Consider the following 9,521-nt stretch of genomic DNA (forward strand, 5'->3'; position numbering starts at 1 on the left):
CTAGTTTCATTTCTATCATCTGCACCGAAGCATTAAGACCAAGGTGAAGCATAATTCGTTTCACTTGTCCTTTTAAGGCTTTTCTTATAGCCTGCAACACATCCATCTCAGAATATATTGCCTTCACACATTCCACTTCTTGCTTCCATTCTTCAAAAGTGGCTTCATATCGAGGTACTGGCTCCATACCCGAAAATGATGTCAAATTCAACTTGCTTTTTAGATCCTCTGACTTCTCACGACATCTTAAGTCATTTCTATCATCATATTTCTTTCTTGTTTCATCTGCACTTTCTACACCTTTTATTTCAGTAGCCTCTTTCGGTTGCTTGATTTCTATATCTTTACCTCGGTGTGCATCTGCTTCCTTACTATAGGCACCACCTATTTTAACTTTCTTCTCTGTTGTGACTTCTTTCAAGAAGGTCTCATGATTCATGTCCTTTGGACTCTCTTTTTTGCTTTCCTGCTCGTGGCAAGAGTAGTCATGCCGTTGTAATGGCGTATCTCTATCTCTTATCACATTTTCCTGTATTCTCTGAAGAAGGTTTAGGCGTCGGAATTTCTCGTGCCATTCGTTCTTTAATCTCTCTATATTTCTTTCTTTGTCTATCAATTCCTGTTCTTTACGCTTATGTTTCATTTCCATCTCTTGTAGTCTTTCATTTAATCTTTTCTCTGTATCTCTCATATGCAGATGTATTTCTGATTCCTTCTCATTCATCTCTCCTTCCTTTATTGTGTATTCTTGTTCTATCTTATTCATTCTGTCGAGCATAGCTTTCTCAAAATCTTCTAGCTTCCTCTTTTTCGCTTGCATATATTGGTCCCTATTCATTAAGAACCTCTCTCTATCTTGAAGTGTAACTTCTTTTTCCTCTAACTCATTCCTCCAATTGTGTTCTACATCTCGTCCTCTACCGCGACTATCATGAAGTGTTACCTCATTTTCCTCCAACTCTTTCCTCCAAGTGTGTTCTACATCTCTTTGTACCGCGCTACTCTGCTTGTTACTTTCATCCTCATCTGAAGTGTTGAACATACTACTTGACAAACCCTGTAACCTATCTCTCACGCTCCGAAAAACATCATCTAATGAGACGTCAAAAGCGCAATCAAGCTGATCACTAACAGATGTATTTATAGGTGGGCTCGGATTTCTGTTGCATAAATTTGGCCCTGTGCCTTGAGTATTTTGTCTGCTCATGTCTCATAAGTACCTGCTGAAATTTGAGAACGTAAACGATTTAAAATAAACGCTGTGAAGATAACAAGGAATCGTACATGTAGGCCTACTGTGTGAGAGGAATAATCAGGGATAAAATAAAATGGAGTTCGAAGGTTACTGGAGGTTTCGGCGAAAAACAAGTTCGGCGAATTGATTATAAATAGTAGGTGTTAAACCGGTTCGGCGAAATGATTTATGGTTGATTATGAATATTTACATAACTACTAAATAGGTGTGAATAGATCGATGTACAACATTGCTATCACATTCAAATTGTCGGCGAAGTGTTAGCAAACACTATTGTGTTGCCCATTAGCAGATCAATTACTATTGTAGTTGATTGCTCAAATCAGCGCACGAGGAGCAATTAAACAGTATGCATGAGTATTTAATCGTTGAATAAACCAAAGGAAAAACAGTGTTTAGTGTAATATTTTATTGAAATACCTTTTAACGATTGTTCATCATTAACACAAATTTACTTGCAAGTGACTATACATAAAAAATAGTCATAATTACCTTATTTACTTATACGTTTCACCATTATATATGCAAAGACATTACACATGAAACACTTGGAATACACAATATTTATATATATTTACACATACACATGTACTAAGGCAATCATGTACTAAGGCAATCAATTCGCAAATGATACAACACAGACAATTCAATATACATGAGAGCATAGCTTTTAACAATCTTCGTCTTGGATGGCATCAGTTGTTCTGATCTTAGATTTTTTTATATGCCCCTGGATCTGCGGGATGTGTATGTCCATTTAGACTGGCTGTAAACATGTCGCCAAACTGTTTTACACTAGCGAAGCATGTTACTTGTTTATTTCTCACACTACATGTCCAGTACGTTCTTCCACTTTGTGTCTTCCTTGCGTTGTATGTGTAGCCGTCACTGCTCACGAGTAGTCGACCACCACGCTTACTGCCACTTTCCACTACTTCGTACGTTTTTGGTACCGCGTTGGGAATGACATCATCAAGTGGTCGATCGGGTAGTGATTCATCAAGCAACACATGTGGTCGCTCAATATTTCGGTTCGATATATCGTACGACCGGTCATCTATGGTATTTGACGCTTCTTCCATCCTATCCTCTTCTGGTTCTACTACGTCTAAGTCACCATCAGATCGGACAGTGTATGTTTGGGACAGTTCCCGGATTGGAGAATTAGGGATACTTGTATCAGGGGGTATTTCGTCACACACTGTCGTTGACGACAATTGACGAACCTCACTGTCCAAATTACAATCCACACAAGACCACTCCATGGTCAGTTGTTCACTTGACATCAAGCGGTACTGCTCAGATGTAATACCGGTGTCGCATTTACGATGCTGCCACCGACCACAACCGTCACAACTTACGGCGTGCATACGCCGAGTCACATTTTTCAAGCATTCTATACAAGGGTATTCATTCGCCGTGATAGCTAGAATAAAACATAAGTGACCATGTCGACCATTTATAGTAGTCAGCATAATATGATATTCATCACTAGATACCAAACTGTGAGCTGTTTTCAGGTGTTGAAATTTGACAGCCTCACTTGAGCCAAGCGTTCTTTATAATAAGTGTGAAACAATATCGCTAATTAAAATATACAATTTGAATGTGATAGCAATGCCGTACATCGATCTATTCACACCTATTAAGTAGTTATGTAAAGGCGTGATCAACTATAAATCATTTCGCCGAACCGGTTTAACACCTACTATTTATAATCAATTCGCCGAACTGGGGTTTCGCCGAAACCTCCATAGGATCTAACATTTTGAGGAGGACGTCCTTGCAATGTATCTTGCACATTTGGCACTTTCATATATTTATTTAGTAGATACTGAAAATGCTGAATGTGCTAATTGCAACATCAAAGACAAGCAGGTGAGATTTTTACAGCTTTATTTTTCTTGACATAATATTGTATGTTTTCCATTAAATTTATATGCCAGTGTTTTTTTTTCACCATTGCGGGGAATGGGGCCGGGTCCCTTTAAATTGGAAAATAACGTGTTCTTTTGAGTTAATTTGGGAGATTTAGATTGTTGCTTTTATGATTAAAAATACTTTGAAATTGATAATTATAGTGATTTTAATAAGATATATTTTAAGGTTCAACTTTTTTAGCTTGACTTTGAGATAATTTACATGTTTATATAATTATTAAAATATTTTTTTTGTGTGGAAACCTTCCATTAGGAATTTTTATGTCCCATTTGCGGAAAAAATATACTATTTTTCAATTGGGAATGGGTCCTCTTACCGGACCCATATTTGAACGAAAAAAAACACTGTATGCTCAATTTTAGCTCGGCTGTTTTCAGGGAAAACCCTAGGTATTGTCATGGACAGCTCGTCGTCAGATGGCCGGGTCGTGCTAAAACCTTTACATCGGCTCTAAAATCAAAGTGCTTCCACCTATAACTTTGAAACTTTATATGTATATGCACCTTGATGATTTCTACACACCACACCCATTTTGGGGTCACTAGGTCAAAGGTCAAGGTCACTAACTTCAATTTAAAAATAAAATAAAAAATCATTTATTCAAAACTGCACCGCAGCCTAGCTTGGCACCCATTATGTGGTGCTCTTGTTTATATATAATTTTAAAAATGTATTACTAACCAGAATAGTTGATGCATGTATAAATTAAAAGATACAGCCATGAACAGTGTGTTTTAATTTTTAATAAATATGCTTTGCGTATATGCAAAACAATGAAGTCCATAAATTGCTTACTGATTTTAAAAATGTTGAATGTAACACCTCACGTACCACTCCGTTTATGTACCAACACTTTATGTACCACTATCTGACACTTTATGTACCATATTTATAATATATAGAGATAATTCATTTAATATGAATGTGTGTTATTGATGAAATGTATTTTGTGTGATAGTATTTATGAATTTAGACTTATATATTGGCCATAGATTTTATTTTTTGTCAGATTGTCTAAGTGTCACTGAGTGTCTTAGTATAATTTATTAGCCCAAGTACATGTAGTACTTAATAAATGATTTACCTGAAATTGAAGTAAATTATAAAAAATCATTTGTCTCTTATCTTATTCTGACTAAGGATTATAAAGTCTAAAATGTTTGTATTATATTGTAAAATTATAATATGATACTTTGAAGAGAAGAGAGAATGACCTTAATGTTCAAACTGTAAAAAAATCAAATTATTTCCATCTTAAGACTTTAATCATGTTAAGAGAATGACCTTGATTCATTAGGACTGCTGTGAATGAATGGACAATAACACCTATATTTTATGTAGGAGGTACGTAAAGTTTCAAAGTACAGGTAGTACATAAAAGGTCTGGTACATGTACATAAGGTGTTACACCCTAAAATGTTCATGGTATCAGTGTTCAATAATATAGTGTTTCTTATTATGTATTGCTTAGGTTGTTTTGTTTCAAATTTCAAATTTGCATTTATTTTAAAGCATTTTCAGTCATTTTGTGAATTCCATGTTTTTTGTAATAAGGTGAATTATATTGCACATGGCGTCAAATATTAATTCATGGTCGCTGTGGTGTAGAGAATGTTGTCCACTGGGCGTGGGTTCGATCCATACTCTGGGAGAGTTCTCGTTATCGTCTCCATGGACAACAAGTACTGGTGTACCAAGAAGTAGTTGTAGTAGTAGTGGTGGTGGTGGTGGTAGTAGTAGTAGTAGTAGTAGTAGTAATAGTAGTAGTAATAGTAGTAGTAGTAGTAGTAGTAGTAGTAGTTGTTGTAGTTGTAGTAGTAGTAGTAGTAGTAGTAGTAGTAGTAGTAGTAGTAGTAGTAGTAGTAGTAGTAGTAGAAGTAGTAGTAGTAGTAGTAGTAGTAGTAGAAGTAGTAGTAGTAGAAGAAGTAGTAGTAGTAGCAGAAGTAGTAGTAGTAGTAGTAGTAGTAGTAGTAGTAGTAGTAGTAGTAGTAGTAGTAATAGTAGTAGTAGTAGTAGACTAGTAGAAGTAGAAGTAATATCAGTAGTAGTTGTAGTTGTTGTTCTTGTTGTAGTAGATATTTAATTAATTAGTTGTAGTAGTAGTAAGAGTTGTAATGGTTGTGTTTGTATTTGTATTGAATTCTGATCATACAACACAATGATGCTGCTGCTAACGATGATGATGATGATGAATATGATAATGCTGCTGCTGATTGTGATGATGATTACTAGTATATGATGGGACTTCGGTATTATAAAATTTGTGAGGTTCAAACACAAAACCTGATGGATAATAAAACTTCTCATTTTAGGACAGGAGAGCTAGATTGTAGAGTAAAAAATAAGTATAAAATTCCCTAAAAGGAAAGCTACCATTAAAGGACCATGTGGGCTTCATCAAAAGCAATGCATGACACAGTTATATCTCTTTCAAATGCACTCAATATTGCTGTTCCAATTGATATGCTCAGAAATGCTTCTGGATGTGTATACACCAAAGAGTAATTTTTCTTCTAAAGACACAATAACAACACTGTCGCCCTTAGCAGGTATTTCCGGACGCCCCCCCCCCCCCCCCAATCCTAAGATGTTCCCTCCCCAGACATTTCCCCCCATTTTAGTTTTAAATTTAAGTTTTAAATAAATTTATAATGGTTTGGTTGAAGAATAATCTTGATTTATTATCGAAATGATTATTTTGCTTATGTAATCTTATGTAATTAACTTTTTATATGAAGCAGCTTGTTTGTTGTTTTCTTTGGATTAATCATTCATGATTTTTGTTAAACTGTTTAAGGAGTGCATGTTAATTATTAGTTAGTGCATGTTGGTGTCCTAGAGGAATACTAGAGGAATACATGGGAAATATTCTCAAAATCTTACACATGTTGTTTTTAATATAATTAAATAGGATCAATTGATGAATTAGTTCAGTCTGAGTAAACTTGGGCTGGGTTGTGGAACTATAGTAATTTGTTGTTTTTAATCCAATTAAATAGGGTACTATGTAACTGTCAAAAAAAAATATGCATTCATACGCATATAATCCAATTATTGGATGTGACTGATATTTTCAATTTTACTAGTAGCTTATTAAGACTAATTAAAACAGAATTGGACTTTTCTTGCAAAGTATTTCATTATTAATAATATAATTAGCTAATGTAATCAAAATGTATTGATATTTAATAATATAATAATATAATTAGCTAATGGAATAAAATGTATTGATACTTTAATAATTTAACTCAATGATATTAATAATATTGAAATTTGCCCCAAAAAACAAGGGCAGGTAGATATGAAGGATTTTTTTGGGGGGAATTCAACAGTGTTGTCAGTGTTAAATATTTGTGAAGCTTCTTCAACTTCAGTTTTACATTTTATGACCTGCAACATATTCTATCCTAGTTTATTTTACTATGGTAAGTCATTAAAGTGTTATTTATTTTTTAACTATATACTGTGCCAATCTCATATAATGAAATTACTACCCCATTTAAAGATGACACCTAATCTAAATTCATTAATACAATAGTTATAATTGTTTTATTGTAACATACTATTCCACTAAAAATGACCATCATAGAACATCAATGCTGTGCTTTTACTAAATTTTTCATTGATCTCAATTATTAAAAAAAAATTAGGTACTAACTTATAAAAAAATATATAATTAGGGTGTCAAAATTTAACAAACTGAACAAGTCAATTTGAACTTCGTTTGCAATGCAAATGGAGCCACTTGAAATATCAAATTGTTCCCATACTAGTCGGCAATATAGCTATGACATTGTGTCTATTCAAAACATGCATCAGACACACCTTCTGAAACTTTTTAGGCGGTTTTGAAAACGCTTTTTCATTGCAAACTTTCGTCAATAAAGGATACATGTTGTTATACAACCGAAAGTGAAAGTACAGTTTAAAAAAAATGAATAAAGAGCGAAATTGTTGAAAACTAACGAAAATTTTAATTGATACTAACATAAGACCGTAAGAATGAACAAAATAATACTTAACTTTTAAATCATAACATGAATGTTTACTTATAAAGCAAATTGTTCATACATCCGCGAACTTCTTTGTGTCGTAGTCATAAATGCCTCCAAATGGAGGTGTGTGATGCGTCTAAGTATAGAGGTGACAATAACGTAGTGACGTCACCATCTATGTATAGAATGATTCAATCCAAGAAATTTTTCCGACTAAGAAATTTCTTTACATCTATAAATCGCAAACGTCACTTAACGATTTATAAAATGTATACCGATACGCGAAAACTCCGTGCAAACGTCGCGATGGAATTCCAATCATTGACAGCGTTTTGTTTTAATTTACTCTACCACTTTCATAATTACAAACTAATGAATACTGTGTAAAAATGAAAAGTTTCACGCATGAATACTGTATGAAATAATGTGCATTTACATGCGTACAGTTTCTATTTCTCAGGCCTTTTTCAGATAATTTATTTTCTTCAATGGGTTAATATTAGATTACAGACTAATCTAGGCAAAACTATACTGTGATCTGTATAAAATAATATATGAAGCTAGGTGTAACTCCTACACATTTCTACTAGATCGTTTTTTTCTAGAAAAGTGTTAGTATAAAGAGTGTAAGACGTATAGATATAGGCTAGAATAAAGAGTGGGATATTTGGTGGCTGATGGTTCTATAATTAAGTAATAGTTCTACACAAAAAATAAATAAATACAAGTGCAAAGGTAAAATGGGTAATTCACACAACAATACACCTTCCTATGTTATGACAGACAGTTGATCACTGACCTATAAACAGCCGACTGACCGCCAGGTATCTATTGTTATACGGAGTTTAAAATTTATGACTAATCTACATGTGTATATAATCTGAGCATATACCTGTCAGTGAGTTGGTTGCATATAAGTTTAAACAATGACAATTATGCACACAAATAAAACAATATTACCACTTCTATATGAATAACACTAATCACTATGTGTATGATAAACACAATGACACACTAAATAGAGTTTATATGAAATAACTCCAATAACTAAATAGAGTTTATATAAAATAACTCAATTGTTATGATTTAAGTAGTGTCACACCAAAGTTTTGATCCCTTAGAACATCCGTAGAATAGTGAGTATGCGAAAACGATCCTATCCCCGGGGTTAACGTTGGGTATCCTGACAATCCTGCTAGCTAGCTATACTAGATCTCGTGTGCACACAGTTTATGACAGAATAAAGGTATGTAGGGCCCACTTGTCTTCCAGTTCATATGTGTACATGTACATGTTGTATTTCTACAAAATACCTCGGTACCGATCTGTGCGTCTGTATTCATATCCATACAGCGTCTGTATTCATCTATGCTTGTGTATCGTTACCCCTGCCAGCTTTACTACGTTGGGTGCCAGTGTTACAGTATGTGGTTCTTTTAGGCTGGTCTGACGGCAGCTAAAATACAACTAACTGCAAATATATATAGAGAATAATAGGTTGGTGACGTGGATGGAGAATGGTTATCTGGTAGGTCGGAGGAATTTATCAGGTGAGCCGATAAGATACACCGACGAGCCAGATAACCATTCTCCATCCACGTCACCAACCTATTATTCTATTTATCCTGTCACATTTGCAACATTCGTTGAAATGTTTCTAAAATATCTAGTTTTCGAGTATTTTTTGTTTAAATATTAAATATGGTAAACATCACGCGCGAAAAAAAACATGGTGACGTCACGCCAGGCAAAGCGCTTAGGTTAGCTTCCATCTTGTTAAGACAAACAGAAATCGAGTTACTCGTTATTAATTCAATACACAAAGGCGTAATTATGCTGTTTAAATAATAATGTTTAAACATACAGTTCTTTACATGTATTTGGTATTATATTAATAGAAAAAAAAGTATATTTTATTAATAGAAAATAGTAAATGCGTGCGCATGCGCGGATAGTAACTGACGGATATTCGAGGTCACATGGTCATCTAGCCTAATATCTTTTGGGATATTAGGTTACCTGGTTATCGGGCTGATTTAAAGGCATGTGACAGGATAAATTTAAATACTATATATTAAATGGATATCAAGAAGGCCGTTCATCGTACGTATACAACATCAACAAGACATAGCATCAACGATTCATGTTATATACTATACCTGACGACAATGTAAACATAAATAACAATGGCGACGATGGATGTTATGAATACTTGAATATAGGTCGCACAGGTAAATCAATCTTACTTACATGTTACATAAAATACAATATGAAAATGGCTAAAAACATACATAAACATAAAACAATGTTACTAAAGCAATTTACCTACA

This window comes from Dreissena polymorpha, chromosome 4 (assembly GCF_020536995.1).
Source record: "Dreissena polymorpha isolate Duluth1 chromosome 4, UMN_Dpol_1.0, whole genome shotgun sequence".
NCBI classification, from domain to species: domain Eukaryota; kingdom Metazoa; phylum Mollusca; class Bivalvia; order Myida; family Dreissenidae; genus Dreissena; species Dreissena polymorpha.